The sequence below is a fragment of the Emys orbicularis genome, chromosome 4 (assembly GCF_028017835.1).
Source record: "Emys orbicularis isolate rEmyOrb1 chromosome 4, rEmyOrb1.hap1, whole genome shotgun sequence".
Lineage (NCBI taxonomy): Eukaryota > Metazoa > Chordata > Testudines > Emydidae > Emys > Emys orbicularis.
Genome location: NC_088686.1, coordinates 118725394 through 118738289, shown reverse-complemented (window position 1 = coordinate 118738289; position 12896 = coordinate 118725394). Strand labels below are relative to the sequence as shown.

The 12896-nt window shown below is 57.1% G+C and overlaps 1 long non-coding RNA gene across 1 annotated transcript; it reads right to left on the bottom strand.

Moving 5' to 3' along the window:
* Positions 1-4699: 4699 nt before the first annotated feature.
* Positions 4700-11350, bottom strand: LOC135877987 (uncharacterized). The gene is made up of 3 exons (XR_010561379.1): positions 11206-11350; positions 8093-8237; positions 4700-5904 (listed from the first exon to the last, which is right to left on the bottom strand). It is a non-coding gene; the product is annotated as an uncharacterized LOC135877987 (long non-coding RNA).
* Positions 11351-12896: the final 1546 nt, after the last annotated feature.

Here is a 12896-nt window from a genome sequence, read left to right as displayed (position 1 = left end):
GAATCTGGCAACTTTTCGGTGGATGAAATCCTGATAGATTATGTCCAAAGAGGGAGGGAAACAAAATTCCCATTTTCTATCTTGACGGGGGGGGGGGGTCCACTTAGGATGAAAAAACTAATTGGGCCGGCCCTGGTGCTTGCTCAGGAGACATCACTGATGGTAGGACAGATAGAGCCGGTCCCCTTTGTGGCACATCGGTGGCTGGGAGGGATCCCAGGGTGGGAAACTGGGGAGTCTCCAGGAGAAAAAGAGGAGACTTTGGTGCTCCGGGACCAGAGCCCAGCGCTAGGGGAGTAGGGTGAGGCCAGGGCATTTTCTTTCCCTTTTCTGTGCCTCAGTTTCCCCCACCCAATGCCCAGGGCTCTGTGGGGGTGAGAGGGTGAATTTGCTCTCATGCCAGCTGGAGGAAAGCTCGGCCAGTCAGCACCCAGCTCACTGCATGATGGGAAGGAAGCTGTTTCCTTGTTAGGCCCTGAGCGTGGCCTTTCTTAAGGCCGAGCTCGGTGCCTCCCGGACTCGGGCTCCAGCAGCCCCTCTGTCTCCCCAGCTGCCCTCGGCAGCGAGTCGGACTGAGATCAAACTCCTCTCAGAGGCTTGTGCCCCTGCCGGGCGTGGCACTGCCAGTGATTAACCCCTGGCACATGGCGTCTGCCAGGCCGTAGGCAGCAGAGAAAAGTCCAGTGTTACCAACAGCCCCAGCGCTAGGGTAGTCTGGGCACAAGCCAACAGCACGTGCTGTGATACGGCCAAAGAGCGTCGGCCATGCTCCCAGCTCGGGCGGGGGGGGTGTCTCTCCAGGGACGCAGAGACGCTGACAGTGTGCAGGGGGCCATGGGGGATAATCAGCTGGACGTGAGCCCCCGTGCGACAGTTTGGCCAAAGGAGCTAAGGATGCTCAAACAGGGGAATCGCGCATAGAAGCAGAGAGGTCAGTTTACCTCTGGATTTGGCGCTGGTGCGACCGCTGCTGGGGTCCTGTGTCCAGTTCCGGTGCAGTTCAAGAAGGATGTGAATATATTGGAGAGGGGGCAGAGGGGGGCCACGCGAATGGTTAAAGGATTACAAAACGGGGCCTGGAGTGATAGACCCCAGGAGCTCAAGCTATTTAGCTTTGCAAAGAGAAGCTCCCACCTCCCGGGGTGACTTGACTCCAGTCTAGAAGCACCTACACGGGGATCAAATATTTAATAATGGGCTCTTCGGGATAGCAGAGAAAGCTGTAACATGATCCATTGGCTGGAAGTTGAAGCTGGACACATTCAGCCTGGAAAGAAGATGTCCGTATTTACCAGGGAGGGGAATTAACCATGGGAACAATGTACCAAGGAGTGCAGTGGGATGTGTTTCATCGAGGTGGGATGTGTTTCTAAGAGATCTGCTCTCGTTCAAACAGGAATTAACTGGGGGCAGTTCTCTGGCCTGCGTTATCCAGGAGCTCAGCCTTGGTCCCTCCTGGCCTGGGAATCTACCAATCTCTGCCATGACTTCTTGGAATCCGTCTTCTCGCTCTGGTGCTGCCCGGGGGACAGGGACACAAAGTGGGCAGGTAAACTGAGTCACGCAGCTTGTTCACAGAAATATTCCCATGTTCTCCCGCTCCTCCCCAGACTCCTGCTGCCAGGAAGGGTCACACCTGGGCTAGAGATCAGCCGTCCTGCAGCAGAGCCCTACTGCTCCGGGTGCCAGGTCCTGACCCAGTAGGTTCCCCCCACTCAGCGGGTCTGGAGAGATGCAGCGACTCCGGGAGGACATCACCTGCTCCATCTGCCTGGATGATCCCATTTCGATCGAGTGCGGCCACAACTTCTGCCAGGGCTGCCTCGTGGCTCACTGGCGCGGGATCTCGGCCTGGGGACCCAGCTGCCCTGAGTGCCGGGCTCCCTGCTCCAGGGACAGGATGATCCCGGAATCAAGGCTGAGAGCCCTGGGGGAGAAAATCACAGCACCCCTGCGGGAAGAGATGGAGCCAGTTAGACCAGACAGGCTGAATCAGGGGAAAGGGGTGCAGGCTCTCACAGGCCCCAGGGCGGGGACTGGCTGGATCAGGGGGTGGGGAATGGGACACGGGGCCTTTCCTCCCTAGGGGGCGCAACCTCTGATTTGGGGGGCAGGGGACTGGCTGGCTCACGGGGGGTGGAAACGGCTCAAGAGGATCTGATCTGAGGGGCAGGGGCCTAGTTGGTTCAGGGGTGGGGTCCCAGCTCTGACCCTGCTCTCTCCCAGCAGCAGGGGCCGGGGGCTCAGCCAGAGCCAGTGCGCCGGTGCAGCTGGTGCGTCTGGACGAAGAAGGGGGCCTGATCCTGGACGAGGAGGCCCTGAGCCGATGCCTGGAGCAGCGTGGGGTGGGGGACGCCCCCGTCTGCCTGGTGTCCATCATCGGGGAGCAACGCCGGGGCAAATCCTTCCTGATGAACTGCCTGCTGCGCCGGCTCCAGCGCCAGGTGAGTGGGGACAGGATCCCCAGCTAAGGCTCCGCCCCTTGAACCACAGACCCCGCCCACCCCAGATAAGGCCCTGCCCCCTGAACCACAGACCCCGCCCACCCCAGATAAGGCCCTGCCCCCTGAACCACAGACCCCGCCCACCCCAGATAAGGCTTGCCCTCCGCAGGAAGGGCCTCTGCTCCCTTCACCACAGGCCTATGTTGCCAGGTGTCCAGTTTTCAGTCGAAAAGGGAACCTGGCAGCATCCAGTCAGCACAGCTGACCGGACACTAAAAGTCCGGTTGGTCACAGTAACCGGCCTCTGCCACTGGGGGGCAGCTGGAGCCACATGGAGGAGCGGCTCTCTGCTCAGCTGCTGAAGCCTGACAGAGCAGTGGCTGGCTTCTGGACCAGGCTCCAAGAGGAAGGTGCCACCGCCCGGGGGGAAGGGATCCTGCCCACCCCTCCTTCTGTCCCACTGTGCCCTCACTGCCCCCGCCCTGGGCCCTCGGTATGGGGACCAACCCCTCCCTGCCCCCTTGTGCCAGGGACCAACCCCTGCTGTATACTGCTGTGCCCCATCAGCTCCTCCCAGTGGCAGCCGGTGAGTCCCAGGAGAGGGGGGAGTGTGTGCGGAGAGCGAGCGAGACGGAAGGAGTGGGTGTTCTTCTCATTGATGTCTAGCGCGTCCCCTGAAATTTCCGAATTGATCATATGTGGTCTCAAAAAGTTATCACGATACAGACAGACAAAGAGAAATGCCATTGAGTTGTGTGTTAGGCCTTTTACTTCACTTGGCCGATTAACTTCTATAATTGGTAATTTTATCTTCATTAGTAGCTGCCAATTATTGGTTACTTGTTAGTCACTATTGGCTGCCAGCTGTTGGTTATTTAGTACCCACCATTAGCTGTCAGATTATTTCATAGTGACAGTGTGGAGAAATGGAAAATAAAAGTTTTGCTGAAAAATGGAAAACTGACAAAATCAGAATCTTTTCATGAAAATTTCCATTTTCAAAGAACAGCCAAATGTTAGTATCTCTTGGGTGTCTCTCTTCACATTTTTAGGGAGCTATCATTGTTTCTCAGGTTTCAATCTTCAGTTTTCCGTCTTTGTCACCTGTGGGGGGATCTTTTGTTCAAGATGGAAAAAAAATTCCTTGTCTCTCTCTCGCTGCATCGCAGATGTTCGTTCATGTTGCGAAGGAGGTCGGAGAGACCTGCAGTCTGCCCCCAATCCAGGTGAGTCCTCGTTTCCCATCAACCCAATGCTGGTTCCACCCCCCACTCCCATCACCCCCACCTGATTCTTATTATTCATTGTCTCTATTGCCAGAGCACCTCAGACCCCCCCTTCCTAGACCAGAACCCCATTGTGCCAGGTGCTGGTCAAACCCCGAACAAACAGCCAGTCCCTGCTCCCATTATTCTACCTCCACGCTCACGTCATGCCCAGGACCTCGATGTCGGTGGCGGGGTTCGGCAGCAGCCTCCAGCTCTGGTCTCCTCTCTGTGCTCCCAGCCCCAGTGTGACCCTCCTCCTGCGCTCTCTGTTGCAGGGTCTGGACCTGTTGGTGCGAGATTGGCAGCTCTCCGAAGCCTACGGCGCAGAAGAGGGACAGGAGTATCTCAAAGACATCACACAGAAAAGGACCTAGGGGGTCACAGTGGACGAGAAGCTGGATATGAGTCAACAGTGTGCTCTTGTTGCCAAGAAGGCTAACGGCATTTTGGGCTGTATAAGTAGGGGCATTGCCAGCAGATCGAGGGACGTGATCGTTCCCCTTTATTCGACATTGGTGAGGCCTCATCTGGAGTACTGTGTCCAGTTTTGGGCCCCACACGACAAGAAGGATGTGGAAAAATTGGAAAGAGTCCAGCAGCGGGCAACAAAAATGATTAGGGGTCTGGAGCGCATGACTTATGAGGAGAGGCTGAGGGAACTGGGATTGTTTAGTCTCCAGAAGAGAAGAGTGAGGGGGGATTTGATAGCAGCCTTCAACTACCAGAAGGAGGGTTCCAAAGAGGATGGAACTCGGCTGTTCTCAATGGTGGCAGATGACAGAACAAGGAGCAATGGTCTCAAGTTGCAGTGGGGGAGGTCTAGGTTGGATATTAGGAAACACTATTTCACTAGGAGGGTGGTGAAGCACTGGAATGCGTTACCTAGGGAGGTGGTGGAGTCTCCTTCCTTGGAGGTTTTTAAGGCCCGGCTTGACAAAGCCCTGGCTGGGATGATTTAGTTGGGAATTGGTCCTTTTTTGAGCAGGGGGTTGGACTAGATGACCTCCTGAGGTCCCTTCCAACCCTGATATTCTATGATTCTATGAAGTGCCTAGGCAAGTCTCCCCAGGTATAAGGAGTCGAGTCCTTCACGCTGTCTGGACTGATTTCCAAGAGATCCCTCAGCCTGAGGTTCGTGTTTCTGAAGTTCATGATTCTCAGCTAGGACAGGACCGTCTTCACGGCTCTTCTCCCTGCAGACGGACACGAAGGCGTCACCACCCAGGATGGTGTCACAGCTCAGCGCCAGCTGCACCTTGGCCTCCTCTATGTCTCTGTTCCCAAGATTTAGGCCTCAAGGCTTCACCCCCCTGAGGAAGAATCTCCCCATGCGCCCAGTCACAGACCAGGGAAATAGCTATAGTCCCAGCGGTGATTCCTCCTGCAGCTGGGCCTGGGCCTGGCCCTGCCATGCTCACCTCCGGGAGCTGAGGCCAGTGTGTGAATACAGGGACAGACACCAGCCTTTTCCAAACGCCAGCTCCATTCATCTCAACGGAGGGGCCCAAAGCCTAAGAAGCAAAGGGATCTAACCCACCCAACCGTTCACACGCCTCTGTCTCAGCTAACACTTAGGGAGGCTTCCCTTACCCAGACCCCACTCCCCACTCCCGGGGCTGGGTGTCCCACACCGAGATGTAGGTGGTGCAACCTCATGGTCAGAGCAGGAGTCTTGCCTAGTGGTCAAAGCAGAGCTGGAGGGCAGAAGCGGAGGTGCGGTCGGGAGGCCAACCAAGGGTCAGAGCCAGGGGTTCAAGGCAGGCAGGGCATAGGGCTGGAGCAAAGCAGCCAAGGTGTGGAGCCGGGGCTGTACAGGAAGCAGGTCTGACACAGCTAATACATGAAGTGTTTGTAAAACAGTCCTGGCACCTTCCACATCCTTCACAGGTGGACAATACACAGGGGATGGGTAGGCGCTCGGGCGCAGCGGGTGTATGGAGACGCTGGATGGAAGAACCAGGGGAATGTGGAGGGCCCTGACTGACTTCCTCATCGGCCGAGTCAGCCCGTGGTCAGGGATGGAATGGGCCATGGAGACCCAGCTCCTGTTTCCCGTATCTGGACCGTATCTGCAGGAACTTTGTTGGGAGATGTCTCTGGAGCCTCAGGTCTACTCCCCTCCACTGATGCGGCAGGTCCTGGTGTCTCGGCTCTGCTCTCCAGTGTTGAGGCAGAGTCTGGAGTTGCCCCATCTAAGGATCCAGAAGAGAAACCTGCTCAGATGCCTTCGATCAGCGGTTCTCAAACTGTGGGTCAGGACCCCAAAGTGGGTCACAACCCCATTTTAATGGGGTCACCAGGGCTGGTGTTAGACTTGCTGGGCCCAGAGCCCAAAGCCAAAGCCCCAGCCCCACCTCCTTGGGTAGCGGGACCAGAGGTGAAAGTAAGCCGGTATGGCCCGGAACGGCGTACCAGCAAGAGCCAGTACGCCGTGCCGGACCAGACTGACTGGTGATTTAAAGGGCCCGAGGCTCCCTGCAGTGGCCAGAGCCCTGGGCCCTTTAAATCACCTCCTAAGCCCCGCTGGCAGAGCCCTGGGGTAGCGGCGGCAGGGCTCCGGCCGCTGCGGGGAGCCCCTGGCCCTTTAAAGCGCCGCCCGAGCCCCGCTGCCGGAGCCCTGGGGTAGCGGCGGCAGGGCTCCCAGTGATTTAAAGGGCCTGGAGCTCCGCTGTGGTAGCGGTGGGAGCCCTGGGCCCTTTAAATCACCCCGAGCCCTGAGGCTCCCAGCCGCCTCTGCAGCTGGGAGCTCAGGGAGTGATTTAAAGGCCCCGGGGAATTTAAAGGCCCCGCCTCTTCCGGTTGAGGCCACGCCCCCTGCACAGGACTCCGGAGTACCGCTAAGTCCTTTAAGTTACTTTCACCCCTGAGCGGGACCCAGTCTTCAGTATTAGCCCTGCGTGGCAGGGCTCAGATTAGAGGTCCCCCTGCTGGGGCTAAAGCCCTTGAGCTTCGGCTTTTCCCCCCTCCCATACCCTGACCGAGGTGGCAAGGCCCAGGCTTTGGTCCCCGCTCCTGGGATCGTGAAGTAATTTTTGTTGTCAGAAGGGGGTCACAGTGCAATGAAGTTTGAGAACCCCTGACCTAGACCTTCCCAGTGCCCCTGTGTCCTCAGTGTCTGTCTCCCACAGCCCCATGTTAGGTGGGGTGAGGGTGCAGGACTGACAGATGGAGCATGAACCAAGGCAGAGCCATGGAATGGGAGTTGTGTTTGCAGCCCAGACACCAGGGTGATGGAAGCCCGGGACACACACAACAGGTTGCATTCCATTCACTACAGATGGTATAAACTTTTATACAGGGTAAGCTCATGTTGTTCGCCCTCTTTCTCAAAGTAAAGAGAGAGATGCACAGCTGCTTGCCCCTCCCCCCCAGGTAACAATGATCTACACTGGGTTTATTAACAAACAAAAGTGATTTTGTTTAGTATAAAAGGTAGGATTTAAGTGGTCATAAGAGATAGGAGCCAGAACAAAGCAGGTTACTAAGCAGAAATAAGCAGAACATGCAAACGAAACTAGATTCACTAAAAACTGGTTACAAATAAGTTCTCGCCCTAGATGTGGTTCTAATAATCTTTGCGCAGACTGGACAGCTTTCCAGCCTGGGTCCAGCCCTTCCTCCTGGTCAGCCTTAGACGTTTCCAGCAGTCATCTTGGGTGGGGTCCCCAGGGAGAACTGGCCACCTGGATGATCTCACTCCTCACCCTTAAATAGGATTGGCATCAGGCGGGAGTCCACTGTTTCAATTTGACCCCTTCCCAGCTCCTCATGGAAAAGTACATGGTTTAAGATGGATTCCAGTATCAGGTGACATGGTCACATGACTCTGCAAGACCCCTGATAGCCCCTTCCCATGGGATTACAGGAAAAACAAGTCCAGTTTACAGTTCATTGGCAAGAAAACAATGGGCCATCAAGATCCTGAAGTACCTTTAATGGCCCTCACTTAGCATGACTACATTGATTCCTCCTGTCTTCAACACTGGGCTGGACTCTTCCTAAGGGCCATTGACTGGGGGGGAAGCGGGTGGCTCAGTGGTAGGGGTTTTGGGAGCCCCAATTGTACCAGGCGCTGCACAGACAAGAGATAGTCCCAGTGCCAAAGAGCTCACAGTGTAAACAGACAAGTTTTATCTTCCCCATTTTGTACATGGGGAAACTGAGCCCCAGAGACATGCAGTGACTTGTCCAATCACATGAAGCATCTATGGCAGACCCAGGCATAGAACCCAGGAGTCCTGGCTCTCAGCCCTGCACTCGGGTGACAAGATCTGCTCAATTCTTCCTGCATTTCACCAGCATTCTCCTATCATTCCTACAAACCTAGCCCGGAGCCTTGAAAACTGTCCATCCCTGGGACAGTATACATTCCACACATACCCTGGATCATTCCCAGAGGCGCAGTTGGGCCTGGGAGCCAGGACTCCTGGGTTCTGTGCTTGACTCTGGAGACTTTGGGATTGTCACCTCAATCTGGCTGCTCAGCGGGGTGGAGAATGTCACACAGGTCCCTCTCTCTTTTAGTCTGCAGAAGAGAAGAACGAGAGGGGATTTGATAGCTGCTTTCAACTACCTAAAGGGGGGTTCCAAAGAGGATGGATTTCGGCTCTTCTCAGTGGTGGCAGATGACAGAACAAGGAGCAATGGTCTCAAGTTGCAGTGAGAGAGGTCTAGGTTGGATATTAGGAAACACTATTTCACTAGGAGGGTGGTGAAGCACTGGAATGGGTTACCTAGGGAGGTGGTGGAATCTCCTTCCTTAGAGGTTTTTTAGGTCCGGCTTGACAAAGCCCTGGCTGGGATGATTTAGTTGGGGTTGGTCCTGCTTTGAGCAGGGGGTTGGACTAGATGACCTCCTGAGGTCCCTTCCAACCCTGATATCCTATGATTCTCCTCTCAGGGGCTCGGACTCCAATCCAGCCCCAGGGCAGGGGACTGGCTGACTCTGGGGTGTGGAGAATGGGACATTGGGCATTTCCCCTCTAGGATGTGACAGCTCCAACAGTGTGTCAGCTGTTTATGAAGTGTTGCCAATTGCAGTTCACACCTTTGGGCTAAGCAGAGATCAGGACCGGCCCATTCCTGGCTGTGACATTTGACATTGAATCAAGTTAAGAAGTTCCTTTGTGTACGAATAACAACCCCAGAGATTGACTGTAGTCATGAGCGGCCTTTGCACCTTATCTATCTATCCCCATACACCCTTCTCTATCGATCTATCTATCTATCTATCTATCCCCATACACCCTTCTCTATCGATCTATCTATCCCCATACACCCTTCTCTATCTATCTATCGATCTATCTATCCCCATACACCCTTCTCTATCTATCTATCTATCCCCATACACCCTTCTCTATCTATCTATCTATCCCCATACACCCTTCTCTATCTATCTATCTATCTATCTATCCCCATACACCCTTCTCTATCTATCTATCTATCTATCCCCATACACCCTTCTCTATCTATCTATCTATCTATCTATCTATCCCCATACACCCTTCTCTATCTATCTATCTATCTATCTATCTATCCCCATACACCCTTCTCTATCGATCTATCTATCTATCTATCTATCCCCATACACCCTTCTCTATCGATCTATCTATCTATCTATCCCCTTGCATACAGAGGTTCCCAGTGCTCAGGGTTGGGACAGATCCTTGCCTGAGGTGCGGGGTGATGGTTCCTCCCCACTACATGTCCCCCATAGCAGGGGCTCTTGAGCCAAACGCAGTGCCCTGCCCTCCCCCATCTCCCCCTGCCATGGGGGGTTGGTGTCTGTCATATTCTGGGTAACCCTCCATTCTAACCAGGCCCCCAGCTTCCTGCCTACATGCCCCAAATCAGGCTTAGCGCCCCCCCTCCGGATGGCCAGCGTGCATTAATAGCAGGGCTGTCACATCCTCTGCCCTGCACTGAGTTTGTTTCCTGTCTGACAGAGCTGGAAACCGAACGCAAGGTGGGAGCTGCTCTTTCCAAGAAAGAAGAGAGTAAGCTGCTGGCTGCAAGCCCAGACAGCGAACAAAGCCCTCAAAAAGCAACACGCCCATTGCAATGCTGCGGAGGGGCTGTATAACTGGCACTGAGCTGCAGCCGATGCTAGGGCGGCTGTGACGGGATCCTCAGGGTACAATCTGGAACTGTGGCACCTCTGTGCCCCTTTAACAATCCAGCTTGGGCTGTCTTACAAAGCTTTCCCAGAGACTGGCAGCCAGCCCCTCCAGGCACTGTGATCACTCAGCCATCAGCATGTGGAGACTCACCCCCAGATCAATTGCGTGAATGCTCCCTGAGCCACTCCCGAATCACACAGAGAGAGGCTCCAACAAATCACCCCAGACCCCAGCCTTGCAGCCCAGAAATGTACCATCTTCCATGGCTCAAGACTCCCTTGGACAGGACAAGCTCATTAATTAGTTTGTCTCTTTGTCAAAGGAGAGTGGATGTGCAACAGCCCTTGTTAACCCGCGCTGAGATTCCCCAAGCAGTTGAACCCAAAACACCCTGAGGCTGAGGAAAGGGGGCTATAGCACAGGGGTGTTGCAGTAGGGAGCAGGGGAGGTTCATGCAATGGGGCTGGGGCTGCAATGGGAAGCACGGGTCATGCAATGGGGCCGGGCTGTTGCAGTGGGGAGCAGGGGTTGCAGTGGGGCAAGGGGGAGTCATGCAATGGGGCCAGGTGTTGCAATGGGGGGAGAGGAGTCATGCAATGGGGCCGGGGTGTTGCAGAGGGAGCTGGGGTTGCAGTGGGGCGAGGGGGAGTCATGCAATGGGGCCGGGGTTGCAGTGGAGGGAGGGAAGTCATGCAATGGGGCCGGGGATTGCAGTGGAGGAAGGGGAGTCATGCAATGGGGCCATGGTGTTGCAAAAGGAGCTCGGGTTGCAGTGGGGCAAGAGGGGAATTATAAATGGGGCCGGGGGCTGCAGTGGGGGGAGGGGAGTCATGCCATGGGGACGGGGGATGTAGTGGGGGAGGGGAGTCATGCCATGGGGCCGGGGGTTGCAGTGGGGACCAGGAGTTGCAGTGGGGGGAGGGGGAGCCATGCAGTGGGGAGCAGGGGGGGTTATAGAGGAGCGAGGGGGAGTCATGCCATGGGGCGGGAGGTTGCAATAGGGCGAAGGGGAGTCATGCCATGGTGTCAGGGGTTGCAGTGGGGGGAGGGGAGTCATGCCATGGGGACGGGGGATGTAGTGGGGGAGGGGAGTCATGCCATGGGGCCGGGGGTTGCAGTGGGGACCAGGAGTTGCAGTGGGGGGAGGGGGAGCCATGCAGTGGGGAGCAGGGGGGGTTATAGAGGAGCGAGGGGGAGTCATGCCATGGGGCGGGGGGTTGCAGAGGAGCGAGGGGGAGTCATGCCATGGTGCCGAGGGTTGCAATAGGGCGAAGGGGAGTCATGCCATGGGGCGGGGGGTTGCAATGGTGGGAGGGGGAGTCATACCATGGGGCGGGGGGTTGCAATGGGGCCGGTCCCCCCCCCCCCGCTCACCTGGAGGTGAAGACCTTGGAGCAGCTGACGGAGGGGCTCAGGTCGCACATGGCCCGGTACCCGGGGGCCCGCTCCCGCGAGCTCTCCACGTGCAGCGCGTACACGGAGAGCGCCAGCCCCAGCGCGCACAGCACGAGCCGCAGCGCCCGCTCCCAGCCCGACGCCGCCATCGCCTGCTGCCACCGCGCGCCGGGCACGGGCTCGCCCCCACTGGCCCGCGCACCTGCCAATCAGCAAACAGCTCCGGCCAATTGGCTGCCTATTCAGGAGGTGGGGCGGGGAAAGCAAGGGATTCTGGGACTTGTAGTTTTATGTACCCAGTGGCGGAGAAGGGGGAGCTATGGCGCTTATGGGGGGGGTCTAGTGGTTGGACCAGAGCCCTGGGGTAGCAGGGGGCTCCGGGGGCTATTTAAAGTGCCGGGGCTCCAGCTGCCTCTGCTGCCTCGGTCCTCTAAATAGCCGCGAGAGCCCCGCAGCTTCCCCAGGGCTCCGGCAGCTATTTAAAGGGCCAGGGTGGTAGAACTAGGGGGGCCCCTGCCCTACCTGCAGCCAGCCCCTGCTGCACCCCCTGCCCTGCCTCCAGCCCCGCACCCCCTGCCCTGCCCCCACCAGCCCCTGCCTGCCTCCAGCCCCGCACCCCCTGCCCCCACCAGCCCCTGTCTCCAGCCAGACCCGCACCCCCTGCCCACAGCCAGCCCCTGCTGCACCCCCTGCCCTGCCTCCAGCCCTGCACCACCTGCCCTGCCCGCACCAGCCCCTGTCTGCCTCCAGCCCCGCACCCCCTGCCCTGCCCGCACCAGCCCCTGCCTGCCTCCAGCCCCGCACCCCCTGCCCTGCCCGCACCAGCCCCTGCCTGCCTCCAGCCCCGCACCCCCTGCCCTGTCCGCACCAGCCCCTGCCTGCCTCCAGCCCCGCACCAGCCCCTGTCTGCCTCCAGCCCCGCACCCCCTGCCCTGCCCGCACCAGCCCCTGTCTGCCTCCAGCCCCGCACCCCCTGCCCTGCCCGCACCAGCCCCTGCCTGCCTCCAGCCCCGCACCCGCTGCCCTGCCCGCACCAGCCCTGTCTGCCTCCAGCCCCGCACCCCCTGCCCTGCCCGCACCAGCCCCTGCCTGCCTCCAGCCCCTGTCTCCAGCCAGACCCGCACCCCCTGCCCACAGCCAGCCCCTGTTGCACCCCCTGCCCTGCCTCCAGCCCCGCACCCCCTGCCCTGCCCACAGCCAGCCCCACACCCCTTGCCCTGTCTCCAGGCAGACTCTACCTCCAGTCAGCCCCTGCCCTGCCTCCAGCTAGCAATGTATGTAATATATAATTTTGATTTTATTTATATAGTTATGGAAAGTAAATAATACATGGAAGAAATGAAAGGGGGTTTTTTATGTGTTTTTTTTTAATCATCCCTGTCGGGGCCCCGCCTAAAATGTTCAAATTGGGCCCCACACTTCCTAAAGCCAGCCCTGCATACAGTAATGGCAAAGTTCTTGGTTCAGGCTTGTAGCAGTGATAGAATAAACTGCAGGTTCAAATCAGGTCTCTGGAGTACATCCACAGCTGGGATGGGTCGTTCAGTCCTTTGTATAGAGCTTCCTTTTTTAGCAAAGTCCCTCCAGAGGTATGAAGCAGGATTGAAGACAAGATGGAGACGAGGCATCAGCCTTTTATAGTCTCTTGCCGTGTGGTCTTTGCTTTCTTT